General features: G+C 40.2%; 1 long non-coding RNA gene across 1 annotated transcript; it reads left to right on the plus strand.

The window, feature by feature from the left end:
* The first annotated feature begins 6,086 nt into the window (after positions 1–6,086).
* LOC144583311 (uncharacterized) lies at positions 6,087–17,231 on the plus strand. Its single transcript, XR_013537032.1, has 2 exons — positions 6,087–6,219; positions 6,365–17,231. It is a non-coding gene; the product is annotated as an uncharacterized LOC144583311 (long non-coding RNA).
* The last annotated feature ends 6,302 nt before the right edge of the window (positions 17,232–23,533 follow it).

The following is a 23,533-nucleotide window of genomic DNA, read 5'->3' on the forward strand; positions in this document are numbered from 1 at the left end:
AAGTCCATATAGTTGGAAATACACACCCATAAGAACTGTGTTATTTGAGAATAATCTGTACATTTGCTTACCCAAATATACACACACATCCATGCAAAAAGGTTTTTTTTAATAAAAAATATATATCTCACAATCTGATATGGTAGACCTTTGGTCTAGAGGGTGGGGTATAACTCTAAATAAATAAATAAATAAATACTGGGAAAGGATGGGATATCAAGGAATTCTGAGAAATGCAACAAAAACAACAGCTATCATTAGATCCAAAATAGCTTTTATGTACTCTGTTAAATAGGGACTATCCCAACAAAATGTGTAGAGGATGACAGCTTCTACTGTTTCCACCTATTGCAAACATTTTCTGCATTATTCACTTACGCGTAGCTATCTATAAGGCATTTTTGCCATGTGAGTTGCATATTAAGAACACAACTTAGCAGCAACACATAATATTCCAGCTACATTGCATACCATGAATACCATTGTAAATCTTTCTTTCTGGTACCAGAAATTGCCAGGAAAAATAAAAAGGCTGGGGGGGGGGGGAGAGAGAGAGAGAGAAAGGAACTCTTGTATTGTGTTGTGTAAAATATAAGTTCTCACTGTTTGGTGTTTTGCTTTTTGAAAGATGTTTTATGGATTCCACATTTTAAAGAAAGAGGTTTGTACCATATATGGTCAACACTAAGGTATCTTCATTTCAAGCTTGCCATTCCAAACATTGTTTTCTACCTACTCTTCTGTAATTATGCCCAAATGCCAAAACATTCCTGCAGAAATTTACTGTTGCGTTCTTCTTTACAACGCCACACATACCAGCTCTCAGCTGCATGTGATCCGGAAAAAGTAGATAGCAGTTACAAGATGATTCAAAACTCGTTCCTTCAAGAAATTAAATTAATTTGCATTTGCTTTAAGTTCATAATGCTGTTTCCTACAATACTTGTGATAAATTTAGTATACAAGGGAGATTATATAGCACAGTAATTATAAGAAATCTGACACCAATGTATGATGCACATTAACAATGAAGCGGTTCCCATCATGTTTCCTCAGAACAGGCATGTAAAGAATAGTAGCTAAATTTCTCAGCTTCATTGATTCAGGCCACCTCCACTTGATGAAACATCTCAGCAAGGTTTGTTTTTTAAGCCCTGGGTGATTTTTTTGTAATGAGGCTTTAAAAAAAAAAATCTTTTTTATTAAGAAAGCATGGCACACAATCAGGATGGGCAAACACTACCTTTTGGGTGATGTGTTAGTGGCCGCACTGCCCCCAGTGAATTTCCTTGGTCAAAGAAGGAAAGCAGCAGTTTCAAATGGTAAATGTAAAAATAAAACCAGCCCTTTTTTGTTTTTAAGTAAAATGGTTTAGAGTATACATGTCATTTTGTGTGGGAATGTATGCCATAGCTAAACATATAAAGGTATTTCTTGTCATGTTAATATCCATGTTGTATGAACCATGTTGATCTCCTCATGTGATGTAATATGGTGTGTTACTGAGCAGAGCGTCCTATTGGCTCATGTAAACCTGACAGTTGATGTTATGTAACCGGTAAGAGAATAAAAGGAGGTGCCAGGCATAATTGGGGAGACTGTTATCACAGAGAGCTGAGCTGTTATCACAGAGAGCTGAGCTGTTTTCACAGAGAGCTGTTATCACTGAACCATTTGAACAGCAACTTCAGCCAATGATCCTGAGCACGCTTTGAAAAGATTAATTCGACTGCAGTCTCCTTATTTCAGAGGTCTCTCCCTCCGGAACCTTTCAAGGACCTCTCCCATCACCACAGGTTGTTGGAGCCGGATTCCAACAAGTGGTGCCCTGCGTGAGGCCTACTCCACTGTGTGAGGACTATTTAACAGTGTGAGGCCTACTTCACTGTGTGAAGCCTACATCACAGTGTGAGGCCTACTCCAGCGTGTGCAGCCTACTTCAGCATGAGGCCTGCTTCTCAGCGTGAGGCTCCCAGAAGCTAAGAAGACCGGTGGAAGGTCACTCCCTCACCCACGTCCGGCAAGGATTGCAGCGCGCGCCTCGCATCTTTTTAGATCCCGGGTGAGTGTTCCAGTCAAGTAAGATACACACAATGGGCTTATCATTATCAAATTTGCATCAAAAACACGCAGCAGACCTCCACTTCCTTCTTACAAGAAATGGACATACAGTAACCAAAAGTGAAGTGGAAAATTTGGTCAGAGCTATTGATGATGTATGTCCATGGGTCCCTGAAGGGGGAACCCTGAAATTAGAAGATTTGGCAAAAATTGGCTGTAATTTTCAGGGCCATCCACATGTTACTGCAAAAGTGATGTTCACCTGGTGTAAGGTTCGTGCATGTTTAAAAGGCCTTATGCCAAGCAATATTTTGTTTAATCAGCAACAAGAGGCGCACTGTAATGCAATGTCACTCCCTCAGTTGCTTCCTCCAGTGCCATGCTTACTATTTGCACCACTACCTCATTATGAGCCTCAAAAAGACCCACCACGCAAGTCACCAACCTATCAGGAGGCCATGAATGTATCGGGAAACCAGCCACCAGAAATGAAGGCTGAAGCTGTTAGCAAGAAACCTGACTCTAAGAATGATGTACCTTTAGAAAACTTGGAGACATCTTATATATCCATTGCATGTGACTTAGTTAAAGAAACAAAGGACTCTGATGAATGTGCTTCACCAGCCTTTACAGATTACTCCAAGATGATGATTCCAGAATTTGTTCCACATCCTGTGCCCGAGTATACCGAACATACTGAGAAGGCATCACTGCCCTCTGGAAATAGTGACACAGTGAGGAGCCAGCCAGAATTTGGTTCTGGTGAGAAGGAGGAAGAAGCTGTGCAAGAGAAACCACTTGAAGCTACTGCCAAGATTGCACCAAAAGGAGTTCAGGAAGAGGTATCTCTTTCCCTTAGCAAGCCCTAATTGGAATTCTTCCAGCCTCCGTTGGAACCATCCAAAGACGAACCCACTTCTTGGTTTCTGGATGCAGAGGCTGCAGATCTGCCTAAGAAAGAGAAGATTCCTCAGCTGCAAATGGAGAATATTTATGCAGATGATGTCTCTGTTTCTACGGAGCTCAAAAAGGTGGATAAAATGGTGGTGTCCATAGAATCCTCTCCAGAGACTGAAGACCTCCCCACGGTCCCTTATCAAGCTGCTAAGGTGGTGGCAGGAGCTACAGAAAAAGTCACATTAGGGAACAGTAAAGTCAGAGAGCCTGGTGATAGTGCTGTCAAAGCTGAAGAGAGACAGTCTCCTTACCAAGCTCTTGCCCAGATAGCAGATCTGTTCTACAAAGCTTGCACCAGATGTTGTCAGCTTTCTGGACTTGATATTCAGTCTGTGTATTCTTCCTTTCCACAGGGCGATGTGGTGAGACTTTTGCAAACTTCTTCCACGTTCCAGGTTGCTTTTGCTGATTTCGTAGGGACTGTTCTCCCTATCCCACCAAAGGACAAAAGGCTAACATTTTTCTCTACTGGTTCTTACTCTTTAACCACTTGCTTTTCTCCCCAGCCATTAGCAGGAAAGCGCACGTTGTTTACCAATGGTTCTCCACAACAAAGAGTAGTTGTCTGGCAAGATCCTGAAGGGCATTGGATGTCTCGATTTACCAAGCGACAGACATCAGCTCAACGTTCTGAACTTGCTGCTGTTTTGGAATTTGACCTCTTTCGATATGAAGACTTCAACCTAGTAGTGGACACACAATATGTTTATCTTCGCCTCTTTCCCGATCCTGGTGGGCAGGTACTTCTCGTGGAATTATTCCACCTATGGGTACTATGATGAATTATTATGACTTACATGCCTTAAACAACTGGACTATCAGTATGTTTAATGATATGATTACAGCTATAACTTTGCTAAAGAAAGAACAGGTGAGATACGTGATTTTGTATTACAAACTCGTTACGTTGTTGATATGTTGCTTGCCTCCGAAGGAGGAATCTGTGCTGTTGTTCATACTCATTGTTGCATGTTTATTTCTGATTATACACCAAATATTATTGCTACTATATCACATATGGAAGATTCTCTTAAGGTTAACCTCTGATTCCTTTGGATTCAGAAGCAATTGGCTTTTGGGATAGCCTATGGTCTTGGCTGCCCAACCTTTCCTGGTTTCATATCTCTGCCAGCGAAGAGAGTCGAAGACGATGGTTAGAGACTTTGCATAGAGAACTGAAAAACAATACAGATTTACTACACAAGTATCACAAAGGCTTCTTTTTCCGATGGGAAGTTCCCGTGCTGTAATCAGACTTGCAAAGCAGCTCCAGGATGCACAATATGGGGAAAACATTGTGTACAAAGGTGGCCTCCTGTATGTTTACCATTGTATGCTTAATTTTAATACTGATTGTTGGATGTGTGCTCATTCTCTGTATAATAGATATTGGCCTTTAGGCCCTTTCAGCTTTGTTAACACTTCGTTTTGGGCTAATGTATCTATCTTTAATGATAATGCTACTGCGTCTTCCAAGCAAACCCCCCGTGCCATTTCATTAATACCTAACTACCTATGGCCCAAAGCTCCTATTTGTATTGAATCATTTAATGGTTATGTGGATCTAGGTTCTTATCCCTTTTGTAATCTTTCCGTCACTATTCCCTATGGTGCCATAGACTGGATTAATGCCTCCTCGGAATATGGCGAGTATGCCTATTTACCTACTTGCCCTTGTCCTGACTCATCCTGTGTTTTCACTGGTGGGACCTGTAATATTTTGGGTAATTCCTGTACTAGTAAGGATCTCACCTGTATCCCTTATACTGGCTGGCCTGATAACGTAACTCGATATGGTGCCCATATGTCACTCCCATTTCAACAATATCTTCTGTTTCGGACCATGCAATATCAATGTACAGATATTCATTTAGGAAATGTCTCTGAAAATTACACGTTTGGTTTACCCCCAGGCATTTTCTTCATCTGTGGTCATGCCGCTTACAAGGTTCTCCCTGCTAATTGGAAAGGACGCTGTACTCCTGGAACATTAGGTCCCTATAATTTGTATATTGCTCAGCATCGCAACGTAAAACATGCTAGAAACCCTCATATCTATAAACGTGCACTGAATAAAACTGCTGGTATTGTTGCATTAGATATTTTTGGATGGTTTGTACCAGGTCTCAATGGGCTTGCCACCAATGCTAAGCTAGAATTAATCTCCCAAGATATAGAGCTACTTGCTAATGCTTCTAAAATTGCCATCAAAGCCCTACAAACTGAAATAGACTCTTTAGCTAACGTTGTTGTACAACATCGTTTGGGCCTTGACTTTTTGTTTCTTCGCAATGGTGGCTTGTGTGCCTGGCTCAATACTTCTTGTTACTTCTATATAAGTAAATCTGGAGTTATTGAGCAATCTGTCCTTCGGTTGCAAGAAGTCATGGACGGTCTTAGGGATGACTCCTCTGACCTATCTTGGTGGGAGTCTCTATGGTCTTGGCTTCCAGGTTTGGGCTGGGTTCATTCTCTATTGATGTATGTTATCATTATTGCAATATTGTTTGTTGTTTGTTGTTTTGTGCAGTGCATTTCATCCTTTCTCACTATGTGTATACAGTGTTGCAAGAAATCATCCAAAATTGTCTCCGCAAAACAATTATATCAAGTTAGGTACCATGCTTTGTATTCTTATGATAATGACTTTTAAATCTGTTAGTGTTTACATTTGGCAACATTTTAAATAAACAAAAACGGAGGGAATGTGGGAATGTATGCCATAGCTAAACATATAAAGGTATTTCTTGTCATGTTAATATCCATGTTGTATGAACCATGTTGATCTCCTCATGTGATGTAATATGGTGTGTTACTGAGCAGAGCGTCCTATTGGCTCATGTAAACCTGACAGTTGATGTTATGTAACCGGTAAGAGAATAAAAGGAGGTGCCAGGCATAATTGGGGAGACTGTTATCACAGAGAGCTGAGCTGTTTTCACAGGGAGCTGTTATCACTGAACCATTTGAACAGCAACTTCAGCCAATGATCCTGAGCACGCTTTGAAAAGATTAATTCGACTGCAGTCTCCTTATTTCAGAGGTCTCTCCCTCCGGAACCTCTCCCATCACCACAGGTTGTTGGAGCCGGATTCCAACAATTTTATAAGAAAAGATGCAAACCACGCTGATATAACTACTGATATATGGCAGGAAGGATATAGCACATCACATCAGTTCTGTATAAGTTTCAGACATGAGGTGAGTTAGCCATGATTGGATATTCTGAAAATACTGTTCGTATCATTCCTCTGAAATAACTGATTGTTGCCTAGCTAGATATTTCAAAGAAACTATACTAATCTCAATTTATTTAAAATAAAATTCTATATGTATTTCTTTTCAGAAAGCTGCAGAAAACACAAGGCACAGGACCTTTCAAAAAGTGATTACTATGCCTTACTTATTTGATTCACTGCATATTCCATATGCCATATATCCCATTTGATTCACTGTATATCCCATTAGTCAATGCTGTGTCCCAAGACCTTGTCAAAATCTTGTGCAATGTAGCAAGCAGTAGTGTATTTCTATTTAAATTATAGCAATAATGATATTTGCATTTAAATTTAGTTAGCTTATGAAAAATTAATGTGAAAATGGCCTCTTTCTCACTAAAGAATGTCCTCCTTTTTGGTGATGTCTGATCTTCATTCATGCAAACACGCACACAAAAGTGGCGGCTAATTTTTAAGAAGGGAAACAACCTATAGAGGGCTAAAATTGTTTGATTTCCTTGAGTCTAAGAAGTCCCAGTCCCGGTTTTGGCACATTTCGTTCATGTTCTGCACAAAAATAACAATAGCAGTAATCCTCAAAGAATCAAGATCAGCAGAAAGTTCTCTGCAGATCTAGCAGATGATGAGGAGAATGTTGCATTTTCTTTTAAATCCCTAAGTCTCAGGGATGCAGACCAATATTGCCTCAAAGTTGGCCTGGCTCTAGTTGGCTGGAACTGGCATCAGCCTCTTGTGGCAACACAATTGCCCTTGCGCGGGCAGAACCATTTCATGTTGACTGATCTGCTAGCACAAGTGTTGTGCTGGCAAAGGTGAGTCAATAGGGAGGGGGCTTTCAGCAAACAAGAACTCCTGGTCCCATAATTTGATGGGAACCGCTCAGAACGTATGGCAGGGCTGGGAACCATCAAAATGGCAGGACATAAGAGTGGATCTTTTACCTCCAAGCTGTTCCAGTGCTGCTTCATTGTATTCTCTGAAAAGGACCTCGGGCACATGGATTCCCTGCAACTCACAAAGCTGCATGGGAGAATAAGTTCTGACAGAGGGGCTGGGGTTCCTGCTGAATTATGCGACTGGGAGTTCATTTTTCTGAAAAGTCCCATCCTTATCTGACTACAGAAAAGCTGAAAAAGGAACGGAGAACAGGTGGCGTAATGGAAGAGATAGTTATACCAGATCCAAATCTCCTGCAGGTAAGGGAGACAGCCGCTACAGCACCAGACAATTAGGCTAGGGAAGGCAATCCTAAACAATTTCCACCTTCCCTTAGTTGGGAGCAGTTTGGATTCAACAGAGCTTTGGATCAGCTGGCTAGTTATATCTGAATCCATACCAGTTCCCATGATTTCATTGGGATTTCCTCCCTAATACACATGCACAGGAATTCAGCCACTCTGTATATACAGTGGTGCCTCGCATAGCGATGTTAATTGGTTCCAAAAAAAACATCGCTATGTGAAACCATCGCTATGCGAAACACCATTTCCCATAGGAATGCATTGGAAACCGGTTAATCCGTTCCAATTGGAACGGATTGCCGTTGTTAAGCGAAAAAAACCCATAGGAAACATCGCTAAGCGAAACAATGTATCCTCCATTGGAATGTATTGAAGCTGACTCAATACATTTTAATGGCTTTGCGAAGTCAATTTTTGCAAAATTAAGTGTGTCATAAAAGGGTCAAAAATGGTTTTAAATGCTTGGATTAGCTATTGCACCCTCTAAAACGGATGCAAAAGTTAATTTGGCTTTGATCTGACTTTTCATTAATTTATGGTGAATTTTTCCCCCCAACTTTTGACAGCTGTCAAAATCTGACAGCTCCATTATTTCCTATGGGGGAAGAAAAAATTCACAAAAAATTAATGAAGACTCAGCAACTGTTCTAAATTCTTGGGTTCGTTAGAGGACCCCCTAAGTTGTGTGCAAACCTGATTTGGCTTTGATCTCAACTTTCGTTAATTTTTTGTAAATTGTTTTCTCCCCCATAGGAAAGCATGGAGCTGTCAGATTTTGACAGGTCCATTGGTTCCTATGGGCCAAAAAAAAAAAAATTCACAAAAAATTAACGAAAAGTCAGATCAAAGCCAAATCAGGTTTGCACATGACTTAAGGGGTCCTCTAACGAATCCAAGCATTTAGAACCATTTTTGACCCTTCTAAGACACTTTTTTAATTGAAAAAAAAACATCGTTAAGTGAAGCAGGGGGCCTAAAATCGCATTCGTTATGCGAAGCATGGTCCCAAACTTCGCTAAGCGAAAATCGCCCATAGGAAACATCATTATGCGATGCATATTATTTTCTTAAAAAACACATCGTTATGCGAATTCATCGCTAAACGAGGCGATCGTTAAGCGAGGCACCACTGTATTCTTTAGAAAGCCTACATTTTAAGATCCAAGAGCATCTATAGCATAAAGAGTCCTTTTATTTAACATTAAACTTTTAAACTGCAGCCTATAAAATAAGGGGAAATGTAGATAAATAGTGAACTTAAAAAAAACAAAGATGTTTCAGTCTCCATTTTTCATGTGTGAGAGGCAAAATATTACACCCAACTCTCTGAGAATGATGTCAACTAAATTCTAATTTAATATGAAAGGCACTTCAACTATTAATCATGATTACAGATAATTTCCGATGTGGCACAATATCTTATAATTAAGGAGGGGGGATCAGAGGAAGTGACAGGCCATTCTTAAAAAAATCTATGTCATGTGTCAGGATGAAGCCAAAATAGGCTTTATAATCTACTTTGTGTGCACGGCTTAAATTACCAATTACATATATATAAATAACCCATTTAATATTTTAAGATCTCGATTTGTCACATTACTCTCTCCCTTGTTCCTTGCTTTGTCTCCACAAATAAACGTGGCCACAACGAAAATAAACCTGCTGAAGTCTCAGGAACCAGAGACAAGCTATAACACACTTCTGCACTGCAGGGTGGGCTCAGGGGATACCTACAGAGAAAATGCATGCCCACTGAGCATGCCCAGACTATTAAAATGAATTGACATGTTAATACTGACAGGAAAAGAGCACAAGAGAGCTCACTAAATTACTGCTCAGTCAGGCACTAGGAATTCCTGAGTGGCTAACTCCTGAGCAAAACCTGCAGCAAGGGGTGCGTGGGAGGAAGCAGAAGCAAGAAGAGGGGGCAAATTGAAACTTTATTGTCAAATACACTAAAACAAACACAAACAGAAGGGGGTGTCATGTCAGTAATGCACCTACTCATAAATCATATAGATTTTAATCATACCTGCCACCTCAGCCTGCTTCCCCCCTGAGAAATTGTTTTCTTTTCTGCTTCCCTCCTTCCCTCGCTTTCAATTATCTGGAAGCTGTTTCATGTGTTTATTTATTTATCTAAAGTTCACATACTGTATGCATGCACAAATTTCCTCCTGGGGATAGAGATCAGGCAGATCATACAAAGATGCGGTGGAGCATAGCAAACAATAGCAAAAATGAACGTATTGAGTCCCTCCCCCCCCCCTTCTGCAACACACAAAATAATGTTAAACCTGGAGGACAACAAAGAGGGAGGACAGAAAGTAATTAACACGTATGGTGTACAATGATGGATTATGGCTTCGTAGGCAGACCTTATCCAGTTTGGTGATGCAATAGGTAGGCCTACAGAATGGCAACCTGAAAATGAACACACATTCTGATATACATAGAATTAAGATTCTTATTGTTATTATGCCTTTTGTGTAAGTAATCTTTTTGAGTTTGCCTTCTGTTTTGGTTAAGTTCTGAAACATCAGTTATCTTGAAGCTTGAAGCTAGTCTTATTCTGTGGCAGAATATGTATGAGCCAATGGATTGCATGGTTTAGAGCTGCTAATTCTAAGGTCATTCTAATTTTCTGTTATATCCAGAATGATAAATATATACAGAACTGAAAAGCTTTGGGGCAGATATCGTACTAAATATTTTCTTGCATAAGTAGTACTAACAACCATAGGCTGCAGTTCTGTTACTGCAGTATCTGTTGTCTATGCCTATTAATTAGATAACTCTGAGAACTCACATGTACTGCAAACTTCAACATTTATTGATATTATTCAAACATGGTAAAAGTTCAACATTACATTCTGAGATCATAACTACAACTGAGCCCCTCAAGAAAACTAGTTTTATTTTCACATTTGCCCAAAAAGCATTTCCTACAATTTTCTTAAAGGAAACAGTACATCACAATAAAGCCTCAACTGGGAGTAAAAGGGGCATCATTGGGATGAAGGACATACATATAAGAGGATACAAATGCAATCATCTTATATGATTGTACTATGAGATATTAAGCTTAGCTATGTTAATAGGTAATAAGTTTATAAATCAATAAAGAGAAGGTGGAAAGAGTATGCAGAGGGCTTGTACAGAAGAAATCAAAGGATGAGAGTTCCCTTTGAAGAAGAATGCCATTATGAAGAACCTACAATTCTAGAAAGTGACATGAAAGGTGCTCTTAAAGCACTGGGAAGAAATAAAACACAAGAGATATATGGCGTACTGGTAGAACTATTTCAAGCCACAAATAATTAATCTGAGAACTTCTTAACAAGTGCATGCCCACAAATATGGAAAATAAAACAATGGTCCACAGACTGGAAATATTCAGTATACATTCCAATACCCAAAAAAGGAGTGCAGTATTTGCAGGACTATTGCTCTAATTTCCATGCAAGCAAAGTGATGTTCAAGGTGTTACAACAAAGCTTTTTACCTTACATAGAGTGAAAAATGTAGAGATGGAGCTATTTGTATTCATATATGAATATTCCCATGGCATATTAGCTGGCCCTAATGGGGGTGCAGCTCCTGGACCAGATCATCCACTCAGGCATTCTGCTGCAGTGATGGTCCTGCTCGTCCTGCCAATGATGCCTGGAGCACCACTCCTCTTCCTGTTCAGCTGGACGCTCCAGGCAGGGGTTGGGAGGATGTATCTCCCTCCCCACATGGCTGCTGAGTGGCCAGATGAGCAGAAAGAGAGCAGAGCTCTGGGCACCACTGGCAGGATGAGTGGGGCCACCACTGTAACAGGACACATAAGTGGATGGTCCAGCCCTGGGGGCTGGACCTTCATTAGAGCCAGATGTGATGGGGATATTCATATTTACACATGAATATCCCCATCTCTAGAAAAATGTCTGATGTACAGTCTGTGTTCTGAAAAGTTGTTCCCAACCTTAGGTAACCCAGGTGTTCTTGAACATTATCTCCCAGGAAACCCAGCCAGTACAGCTGGTGGTGAAGGCTTTTGGGAACTGCAGTTCAAGAACACCTGCATTACCAAAGGTGGGTAACCGCTGGCCTAGATCATCCACACTATTCTATTCCTGATTCCTATGTATGGGTGCGAAAGATGAATGGTGACAAAAGCTGACAGGGGGGAAAAATCATTTGAAATATGGTGCTGGAACAGAGCTTTGCGGAATGCAGGAACACAACCCAGTGGGCCCTACAGGTAACCAAGCCTGAACAATCTCTAAATTAAAAAAAATGCTGACACTAAGGCTGTCCTACATCTGGCACATCATGAGAAGTCAGGATCATCTGGCATCAGGAAAAGAGGAAGATCAAATATAGATGAACGGACTCCACAAAGGAAGCCATCACCTTGAATTTACAAGGACAGAGCAGGGCTTTTTAAAGAACAGGACATTGTGATGATTACTCATTTATGGTGTTGCCATAAGTTGGAGGCAACTTGACAGCATGCAACAACAAGAACATAGGTAAACTTTCTGCGTTATAGTACAATGCTACATGAGTGGCCACTATGATAACTTCCACCAAATTCAACAGGGTTCCTTCGTTAAGTACATATAGGTTCATAGGCTCTTGTCTTAAAGGAAATGACCTCCTATTCTTTACATACATAGGCAAATACATATGTATCATACAGCCACCATCAGGCACAGTATTAGACATTGATGAAGACTGTGTCCAAATCGTAGGAGAATTAAAAAGATTTTATGCCACACATCACAATGAGTAAGATCCTTGAACTGAAACTGTTTATTTTATAAGTATTATTTCTTTTTATTATTATTAGACATATTTAAATCTACATTTACCACATGGTGTACTGCTCAATTAAAAGAACATCTAGACAGCTCTCCAGTTTAGAACACCCATAGAAATTAAAAGGATCACAGGGAGTTTGACATTTTGCAAAATGAAAGAATAATTAGTGCACCATATTGGGTTTTTTCCCTTTTAAAAAGATTGTTCAAGCCACCCTTGTGAAGCTTAGCTGGAAGCAAAATTTAGGCCCAGGTTTCTATTGTATTTTGTCAGGAAAAGATAATAAATAAAAGCAATCATATTTAACTCTGTCATCACCAAGCATGTCTCCATTTATTGCATTTCCTGAATAAAGTGTTTTATACATCGTATTTTCTTTTATTTTTCACTAGAATCTCATCACGAGAAACTGATTATTTATCAGGAGATCACATATGGCGGAAGCAAATCTGCATTCCCACACCCATGGCCTAGGACTGCTTTAATCCTATTGGCTGCTCCTCATGCAGATTCTAACCTGATCTGTTCTTTTTCTACTGAAGCCCAGAACGACAGGAAACATTACAGTGAATTCACAATATTCCCTCTGTAACTAGGAAGACTTTCCATTTGTGTCATGGATTATGACCCAATCGAATAGAGGGGTTTCCATCAATATTGCTTCCTTCCTTGTAGGTCCCCACACTACCTTGTACATTGTTGGGGGCATGCCTTCAATTATCTTGGGACAACATCTCAGGGATGTGTCCCTTTTCTCCAGAAGGATGAACTCATGAACAGGGAACTGCTCACAGGAACTTTGGAAACTCAGTTTCACATGCCATCAGATACATCTATCCTCCTGCACACCTACTCCATTTCTTTTTGTTGAGATAATCCTTGGTTTGATTATTTCTGAAAGCTCTCATTATGTAAGAGCAGATGTTATGAGGATGACCTCATGAATTTCAGCAAGTGTAGCTTGCATAAGGCTCAGGGACACCAACTGTCTAGGAAACAAGATCTGCCCCCCCCCTTCATTAGCCTTAAGAGCAGCTTGTTGTGCAGAAAAGACTTTGTGACAATTACAGAATTACTTTACGCTGCATTTTTGTGTTTGCAGAGGAAGATGAACAGTGTTGAAAAGTAAATTTCTTCCATTGGCCTTTGACAGATAAAAGTAAGAAACAAAATCAGTACAGGTGGAGGGGAAGAACTATTTTGTTCAGTAGTGGACCAAAATTCAATTCCAGGCATTTCCACTTAAGGAGATCAGCAAACTGGTGATGCCAGTAACCTTTGCTAGAGATTCTGAAAAGCCAGCACCTGGGCACAGTCAGCAGAAACACTACGTAGTCTGGCTTCATATCTCAGTTTCTCATTAGTCCAGCTTTTCGCCAGGCTGTATTTGCTTTGTTGGGAAAGAGAAAAATGCAGGCAGTCTCTAATGAAATCCACATGGCCCTGACCTCCTCCAGTTTTAGACAAATCATCACATTAACACCTATGGAACATCAGTAGCTAAAAGCCGTAATAAATGATAAGGGGAAGCCCCTTCGCCCCCCCCTTTTAACTCTAGTATTGACATATTACTCCAGAACTACATCAGTTGGGTTTCTGCCTCAGTTTTTGGAAGCTTCTGGTTCCCTGAGATGTCAAAGTCAAACCCTGAGGCCAGAAGTGGACCCTTGTGATGTCATGGGCTGGGCCTGAATGGTGGGACAGAAGACAGAGCCTTGCGTAGCAATTGTACAATAATTTCTGTGTGTGACAGAGTAATACAAAAAATGTGGAGTTCTTGCTCAACTACTTAAAAAAAACATGTGTTGGACACACATACAAGGACCTTGATCTGAGCCAGTGAGTCGTGGGGCCAACTGGGAGTAGGAACAGAAGTGTATCCAGGCATTTTAGCTACCACACACTACATCACATTTTTCTTTTTCCAGCCACACTTGCACTGTGATTTGTCTTCATCCTTGAATAACTACAGAAATATACCAAGAAACAGCTGTCCATATCATGAGACCTGGTACCCATGTGTGCCTCCCAGACCACCGTAGGCTGTACAGCTTCTCTAAATTTATATACTGCACAGTTACAGCAGTTTGATTCCACTTTAACTGCCATGGTTCCCTCCTATGGAATTCTGGGACTTGTAGTTTAGTGAAGTACTTAGAAACCTCTATGGTAGTTCAGGAGAACGCACTGAAACTCTCTGGTCCACCAAACTACAAATCACCGGAGTCCATAGGGTGGACCTATGGCAGTTAAAGTGGAATCTAACTGCAATAAATATGTAATGTAGATACATCCTAAGAATAACAGCCATTGGTATCCCTAGAGCAGTGGTTCTCAACCTTGGATAACTCAGGTGTTCCTGGATTGCAGCTTCCAGAAGCCATTACTACTAGCTGTGCTAGATGAAGTTTCTGGGAGTTGCAGTCCAAGAACACCTGGGTTACCCAGGGTTAGGAACCAATGCCCTGGAGAAAGTAGTGCCCGTTGCAGTAAAAATTGAAAATTTATGTGTCTATGTTTTTGAACCCTATAAATATTTATTTTACCTCACCTATCTCTACAAAGTGTTGGCCCTTCAGTTACATATTATTTGTTTACACAGAACTTACATTTGCACATAAGTTCTGAAATCCTATCTCATTCATTCTGGATCCAAGGAATTGCCAGCACACGTAGCAATCACCACTTAATTCATGATGACAATTGGAGCAAGCCATTATACAAGGGTTCAGACGAACAACCACATCACAGAAAACTAATACATGCATGGTGCCATGACTTTCCAATTCACTGCACATTCTCCGAACCACATACATAATTCACATTGCACCATTTTGTAAAACAAGGAAGAACCATTTTATTGTTATCGTTATTGCAACAATATTGATAGTATTGCATAATGGTACCATTAATATAGTTAATTAATATAGTAAATATATCAATATAACTAATAAAGATGTTAATATAGCATTGTAATGGCAATTTTCTTTTTTTTACAATTCATACTTTTAAAATTTAATTGTTGTCAGTCTTGGAATTTTATATTCCATTTGTGAAGAACACTGATTTGTCATTGTAGGCAGGGCTGAGAACTTCACTCCTAACTTAACGACCCAGTTTCCCCAGGTTTTAGACTGTGTTTTACAGTCATTTGCTCTCACTCTCATTCTCATTACAAATGAGGTATCAAAATTATAATGACTTACATGTTCTGTCATACTATACTACTCTGACCTTTTCAGTATTCCGCATTTTGAAAGCTTGACAACTCTACCTCCGCTTTGCAGGTTAGTAAGGCTGTCATGCAAAGTGGGGGAAGAGGGTGGAGGGAGGAGATGGGGGAAAAAAACAAAGATTCATGGGCTGGTTGTCAAATTTATTTCCATTTCAAGTGATCTAGCAGGATCTTGCTTTTCTCTCATGCCTTCACCTTTTCTACTCCCAATTGTCCAGTACACCACAGGCCATAGAGTCTCAAGGTCAGTACAGTGGGGCTACAAGGAACAAGCTTCACTGGATTCAGTGGTGTTTACGTCTGGACTAGGAATATAAACCCTAGATTATGTTGACCTCACCCACAAGGACAAGGAAATACAGTCTTCCTTTCATCACTGGTGAGAAGGGCAAGGATTTTTAGTGCTCTTGACAGAGTTCTTGCATTGATGAGAATGATGTTTTGTGTGCAATTGCCCATTGTGTGCAAAAACTTCTCATTTTGCAAAAATGCTACCATTTATGAAATTACACAGACTACAAGGACTGCCCAAAATTAAGATGACTGATGCCTTGTTTCAAAAAAATGAAGCACTTGATGTATTGCATGTGTCAACCTTAATAATCAGCCATTCTTTCTGTGCTTTCTGTGAGTGCATTTCCTTTGCTTCTTGACAAATAGTGCACTGTAGAAATTTTGCACAAATTACAAAGAGCTCTTTGTCTTACTCATGGCTGGAGTCAATAAACCTTTAAAATTCTTTGTTGTAAGAATTTGAATGATGGCTAAATCAACAAGAACAAATTTTCCTCATGGAGATATGTATATAGGATTGCACTGGCCTTTATAGTGAGTGACCACTGTAAAGGTAGTTATCTATCAGATTAACATTAGGCATGGGACTTCTGTATTTTCTGGACTTCAGCTCCCAGAATTCTCTAGGAATTCCCCCAGGTGGAATTTGAGGGCTTTAGACAAGAAATTAAAGTCCCCACAGGAGATTGTTATGACCTAGAGTTCAGTCACCCATTTTCTTCCTGTGAAGAAGATGGAAGAAATGGGTGGGAATGTCTAAGCTCTATGGGAACCACAAATGATTAAAGACTGGTAGTCTCCCAGCCATTAAATTCAGTAATGGCACCTCTCAAAAAATTACCAGTCCCCTTGTGATGGCTGAAGTCCAAGCAACCTGAAGTCCATTCCTACTTAACATGTTTCAGACCAATCTGAGACTGAAGTTATTTCCAACTTTATTTAAGGAAACAAGGCCTAAAGAGTTAAAGTACTGGGACTTTTTTGATAGCATGGATGAAGCTCCACCTATACTTCTCTTTTTTGTAATTTAAGCTTAACTGCATTTCTCACAGCAGCTGATGTGACCAATTCTTCTGAGCAATAATACATTGTTGAGCACAGTTCATGTGGTAATGTGAAGTATTTGATGGTTGCTTGGTCTTTAATGGGCAATAAATATTCATAAGCTTTACAAAAGACCTGATCTTACTAAAAGTTTTAAAAACTCCTAGAAGAGGTCTATTGAATTTGAGGGAAAGACTATCATGATAAATCTCTGCACTTCAAAACGTACTGTTACGTCATCTACCACAGTGATGGCGAACCTATGGCATGCGTTCCGTAGCTGGCATGCAAAGCCCTTTCTTCTGGCACCCGACAAACTTTTTGAAGTGGCTGCAGCTGGGATTCCCCCTTTCTCTTCCTGTTCTGGGTCCTTTAACTTCCTGTCCATCCCCATTATTCCCCCTGAAACTGCCACTTCCTGTTCTGGTCTTCCTGGCGGCACAGCAGCCACTGGTTTCTTCCCCACCCCCTCATTTTGGGCACTCAAGCCAAAAAAGTTTGCCTGCACTGATCTACCATCTACCAATAACAGTTCTGCAATGTTGCACACTAACGCCCTTTTCAAATCCTACCAGGAGATATTGCAGATCGAATTTGGGGGCCTTCTGCACTGAAAAATTATGCTCTATCACTACACTATGGACCTTCTCATTTATTATCCCCTGTTCCTGTGCCTTTTGTAGTAGCTTTCTCTTTACCCGTTAGAAAATGGCATACTTCCCCTACAGAATGAAAATCTTCCTCTCCTGAGTTCTGGCTATCAAGTTACTGACACAAGAGCCAGTTAGGTTTGTTTCTCCTTTTCTTGGTAGTTACCACTTCTCAGTAAAATAAAAAGAGGACATTTCTTCAAAATATACTTTTCTTAACATAGAAACTAGATGAGCAACAAGTGCATGCTACAGGCCTTATGTCTTTACACCAGGGAGCAGGAGGGCGGGGGCTTTTCTGTTTTAAATTCTGCAACATCTTGTGCAAGAAAGACTTGATTTTCTGAAGGAATTTCACAGATTGCCATTTCTTCTTGGGGAAAAAATACCCAGGAAATCCCATGATATTTTCAATAAGGAAAAAAATGCACAGAGGGGAATCTTTCTTTGAGGAGAAAAGATGGTTCCCCATCCCACTCAGTTTCTCACCAAAAGTGGCAAACTGCAAGGTTGACATCTTTAGTAAGGGCCATGATTTTTCACCATTCTGTCTGCCATAGTGCCCACCTCTATCATGGAGACTGTCCCTCTTCAGTCTCATGCCTTCAGCATGCAAAATAGTGACAAATATTATGTTACAGAGGATCAGAATTACAATTAGAGATGGGGGATTCGTATAGGAATATGAATATCCCCCATGCAGCTGGAGTTAACAACCACTCATGTGTCCACCGGTGGCAGCCTCGCTCATCCAGTCACTCCCAGAGCCCCACTCTCTTCCTGCTCAGCTAGCAACTTGGCAGCTATGCAGGGAAACCTGTCCTCCCTCCTCTTGCCTGGAGTGGCTAGCTGAGCAGGAAGAGAGCAAGGCTCCGAGAGTGATTGGAAGGATGAGCAAAGCCACCGGTGGTCATGTGAGTGGATGGTCAGGCCCCAGCTGTGCGACAATATTCATATTCATATATGAATATCCCCATCTCTAGTTACAATCTTCCCCTCTGCAGGTGAATATCTGGCACATTTTCTAATATGAATGAGATTCTGATCTTTACCACCCAAAGAATCCAGCAGATGAAACTTCTCTTATTGTGGAAATTGAAGCACTTGCTGGATGGTCTGTCAAGTGGCTCTTCATGGCATATCTGCCCAAACACTAGGAGAATGTAATCCACCCACCCCATGCCAGTTCTCTTTTTCCTCACAGATCTGGTGAGGTATATTTGTTAAATCCTGGAAAATCAAGGGTTAATGATCACTGGGCCTACTTCACATGGTTTATTTAGAGCACCAGGTGCCTGCTATGTTCTTTCTGCCTGGAAGTAGAGAGAAGATTAATCATTATTGCAGCTGTGAACGAGGGTGCTCTGGAAGCTATAAGAGATGAGCTTTGGAAGCTGGTGAAGATCTCTTATTTTCTTGGAATCTCTGTGTTTATATAAACACTCAGTGCTTAATCCCAGAGGAAATTCAAATAGATGCTTCCAGATTTCTCAGGGTGATCCTGTATCTCTTGTTCCTTACTTGATTCTCTGCTACCTTTCATAAGATGTTCTGGCATTTTTTTCTGTTCTTTGTTTTTCACACTTTTATTGTTGATTTTTTACACTGTGAATCAATTCTCCCTCATTCTGTAATAATCTACTAGTGGCTGTTAGGAAGGTGTACAGATGATTAAGTCCCTCAGATTGCTGTCCTCTTTTATGTAATTTATTAATTACAATTTTGGAAAAGGAACTCATTTTCCAAAGGTACCTAGAAACTGAATATAAAGAATATGTTTTCTCTCATGCTGCAGATTTTGTAGTGTGAGGCAAAATTATGGTAAATTCAAGAAGAAATAAATAAGGCTTTGGCTCATACAGTAGACAATATATTTCTTAAACAGAGACTTCTGCAATACAAAATACCTGCTAGGCATAGACATTACACTTCTGTGCAATGAGGCTAGGAATCTGGCAACATATGAAGGCACAAGCATATTTCTCCAATGTTATCCTTCTAGGCAGTGCAAATATTTCAGTGCTGCTGTGTTTGAGACCTCAGATATTAAAGCCATGCTATCTCCCAACTGCCCAATTACAAAATAAAAGCAAGCTAAATAAAAGCCAAATGCAGGTGGAAACAAGCTCCCATTAGAACAAACAGTATTTTCCTCGTAAAAATACACTGTTTATAGATACAGAGTCAGTGCCCCCTCTGATCAGGTCCAAGGTCAATCTATGGTTATAAACCATTAGGGAATGTTCAGACTGCAAAGTCAATATTCTTGGAGTTTCATTTAGCAGACAATTCACCAAAAAGAGAGGCCTAAGCTTGAAGGCTTTGTGGCCTAGCTCCATGCAAACTTCTTGTTCAGAAAGGATGCTCCTATCTAGCACTGGTGCAACTTCCTTTCTGAACAGGGTGGATTTAGGCCTGGATTAATCACAGAATCTGCAGACTTAGCCCTTTCTCCCCAATCAGACTCATAAATGTATGCCTGTTAGATGGAACTCCCATGATGAATTATGGAATCTGTAGTCCAAAAATTCTGAGCAGCACATCCCTACTAGCAATGACAGAGAATATAATGGGAATGGATTCAGGAAAAAAGGAGTGGAGTATTATTGTTTTCCTGAACTACATATGAGTTTCTTCGGAGGCAACCAGTTGGCTGCTATTGACTATTCTTACTCTGTTTGCTACTATCTTGTACAATGTTTGAGATTTTTTATGATAAGCAAAATACAATAGGACTACACTCACGGGCTCTGTTTAGATTCTAAGCAGGCGTACTGTATTTCAAAAAGGAAGTGCGCAGTTCCATATGGCATGAATATGTTGGGAATAACGCCTGCTACAGTTTGACTCAATTCGTGGCAACGGTCAGGACTGCTCAGGCCACAACTTCAGTGCCTTACATTGTTGTTTCCTTGTTGTGTAGGTGACAGAATGCTACAGCATGCCTGGATGTTGCATGGGCACCAAAAGAAGTAAAATTGCTTTCCCTTTGCTTTATAGCTTGATTGTAAATAGCAATCATTGTAATCTTTGTAATACAAAAGTGTGTTTTACTTCTTTTTAAGCAGAATATTTCTCAGTAAAATGAAATCATATATATTAATTTTATTTATTTATTTCATACATTTCTTCTCTGCCCAACATAGTGACATGCACTACTCTGGACAGTTTATGACACTTTAAACCCAGCCCTTCCCTACATCCCAAAATAACAACAAAACAACAAAACAGAACTTAAATTTAAATAATAAAAACCTTTAAAAGTACACCCCCCAAAAGGCTAAATACACTAAATATGGCAGTAAGGATTAATGAATCCAGGTTCTGCACACACTTAATATTGTTCAATGCTTCCTTATAAAGCTCTGTCTTGAGCATCCTTTTGAGTCAATGAAGGGGCTTGACTGATCTCAGGAGGAAGACTGTTCCACAAAACTGGAGCCATAACCGAGAAGGCTCAGTTTCTGCAAACAGTATTCTGTGCCTCCCTAGTTGTGGCCCTCCACAATAACAAGGCTTGTGAAAACTGAGTGGGAGGAGCAGAAGTTCTGTGGAGAGACATTATGATTAAACAGCAATCCTACTGCACATGACCATGCAGCTCTGGCATATGCCACTGAAGGTAATGCCAGAGGGTAGTTTATTTGTTTGTAAAAGTTAGCGTCCTTTTACATGTTTTGGCAAGCTGGCAATTTTTTTAATGCATACATGATGAATATTAAGGTACATCAAAGTTCTAAACAATAAGAAAAACAAAACGTTGAAAAGAAGAGGAAAGCAAACTTGCCTTTAATCAGGAAAACAAAATTTACTCAACCAAATTAAAACAGAACTGATCCTCTCCTCCCCCATACACACACACAGAGAGAGAGAGAGAGAGAGAGAGAGAGAGAGATTGGAAAGGCACCTTGAAGGCTATAGCTCTAAAACCACTTAATTGCAAAATACGTACAATTGTATAGTCCAATGGCAATAAAATTATCAATAACAATAGCAGCCAAGCATAATAATTTAAAAGTCTTTGAAAACCTATTTAAACCAATCTGTCTAAGAGAGGAAGGCTAGAAACAAATGGATCTTTAACACCTGCTTGAAAGCCTGAATTTATAGCCAACCTTTCTTTAGAATAGCTCAAAGCACCCAACAATACAGAGAAAATCATAAATTACCCATTTAAAATATTCCATTACAATCAAGCACTAAGAGATGTGAGAGTGTTGATATTCATTTTCTTGTGACCTGAGATGGGAAGGTTAGTAGGAAAAGGATTAACAGTTACTCTTGGTGATTTACGAAATCAAACTTAGTTACATTCCAGTTGGAGGGGACATATGTTTAATAGTTATTTTGGTGCTAAATTGCTGTTTAAGTCACATGATTATAATGATGGCTTACCAAAAAAAAAGATGCTGCATCCACTTATCTTGGAGTAAACCCTATTGATCTTAGTGGATCTTACTTTTATTTAGATATATAAAGGTTTGTGCATTAACTGACTTTAATCATTAAGATAGTCCATGCATTGCAATTTTTTAAAAATGAAGGAATACCCCTTTTAATTAATTATCTAGCTACGAGTACAATAGTTACTAAAGACATATCTGCATATAATCTAGTCTCAAGCAGGAGAAAGGCAATATTATGAGGAAAGAGAATCATGATCTTCCAAAGCCCACCCTCTCTCATAGGCTACAGGTTCAATCCTGCAAGGTCAGGTTGATTAATAGTCAGAAGGGATGGAAGAAGTAATTGTATGGAAAGAGATGGCCGATGCCTGGTATCATGTCAAAGGGAGAATCTGTAAGCAGCCACAGATGTGGCTAATGGGAATCTCATCTCCCCAACATAGGCTGCACCTTGAACAAAGATTTGATGCCCATGATCCATTGACAATTTCTGAATAGCTTTTCTCACATACAGGAAGAGTTTACATGTGCACCAAAGCGAGGACAGAGTAGGACCACATGTGACTCTTCCTTCTCCCTCCAAAAGATAAGCTACTCAAAATCTACCTTCTTCAGCAGACAAGTAAGGTGGGAAGCCAATGGAAGGTGAGGCAGGTTCAATGCTGCTTCTCAGCTCTTTCTTCACTGTGATACGGTAATGTAAGCCGAGATAATTTCCTTAACTTTCAGTTCAAATGTATTTCTAACAGTTAATGCATAGTTACAGCTTAAATAAAAATATAAACTGAATACCCTCCTTTTATGTGCCCCCCCAGGTTGCTAAGCTGTTGTCTGTTCTTCAGTGTAGAGCACACTCTCCTGGATATGACGCAGCTGCTTCTGAGAGGAGCTGCTACCTATTCTTCCTCTTTCTCATAGAGAGCTAACTTCAAAGGCTCTTTTAAGCCTATCCTAATTGTCATTATGTAACCACTACCCTATCTGAATTCTGTCAATTATCTGTATACTATCAACAATCTAAGGTTAATAAAAGGGAGTCTTCCTGGGGACGTTGCCCAGGAGTTAGTGTATGGAGCTGGTGTATGGTGTGTGTGGTGGACTCTGCTGGCAGATATCTCTGTGTGTGACTGACTTCTTTAACTTCTCTCGTGGCGCAGTGGTTAAAACTGCTGTACTGCAGCCAAAACTGTGCTCCAGACCTGGGGTTCAATCCCAGGTAGGGGTTGACTCAGCCTCAAGGTTGACTCAGCCTTCTATCCTTCCGAGGTCGGTAAAATGAGTACCCAGCTTGCTGGGGGGGGCGGCAATGTGTAGGCTGCATAATTACGGTAACTTGTAAACTGCCCAGAGAGTGCTTGAAGCGCTATGGGGTGGTATATAAGCAGCACGCTTTTTGCTCTCTATGACTAATTGCTTTCTTAATTATCTGGTGTTCACCTAAACTATCAGCCTTCTCATTTCGTGACCACTGCACTTTTACCCCAGAAAAACTGACTTAGCTGGCTAACGCTGGTCATTTTTCACTATTGCTCCCAATCTCTGCCCAAGACGATCTGTCCTTGGTGCTTTCCTAAAGAGTTAGAGAAGTCATTAT

Source organism: Pogona vitticeps, chromosome 1, assembly GCF_051106095.1.
Source record: "Pogona vitticeps strain Pit_001003342236 chromosome 1, PviZW2.1, whole genome shotgun sequence".
In the NCBI taxonomy this organism is placed as follows: domain Eukaryota; kingdom Metazoa; phylum Chordata; class Lepidosauria; order Squamata; family Agamidae; genus Pogona; species Pogona vitticeps.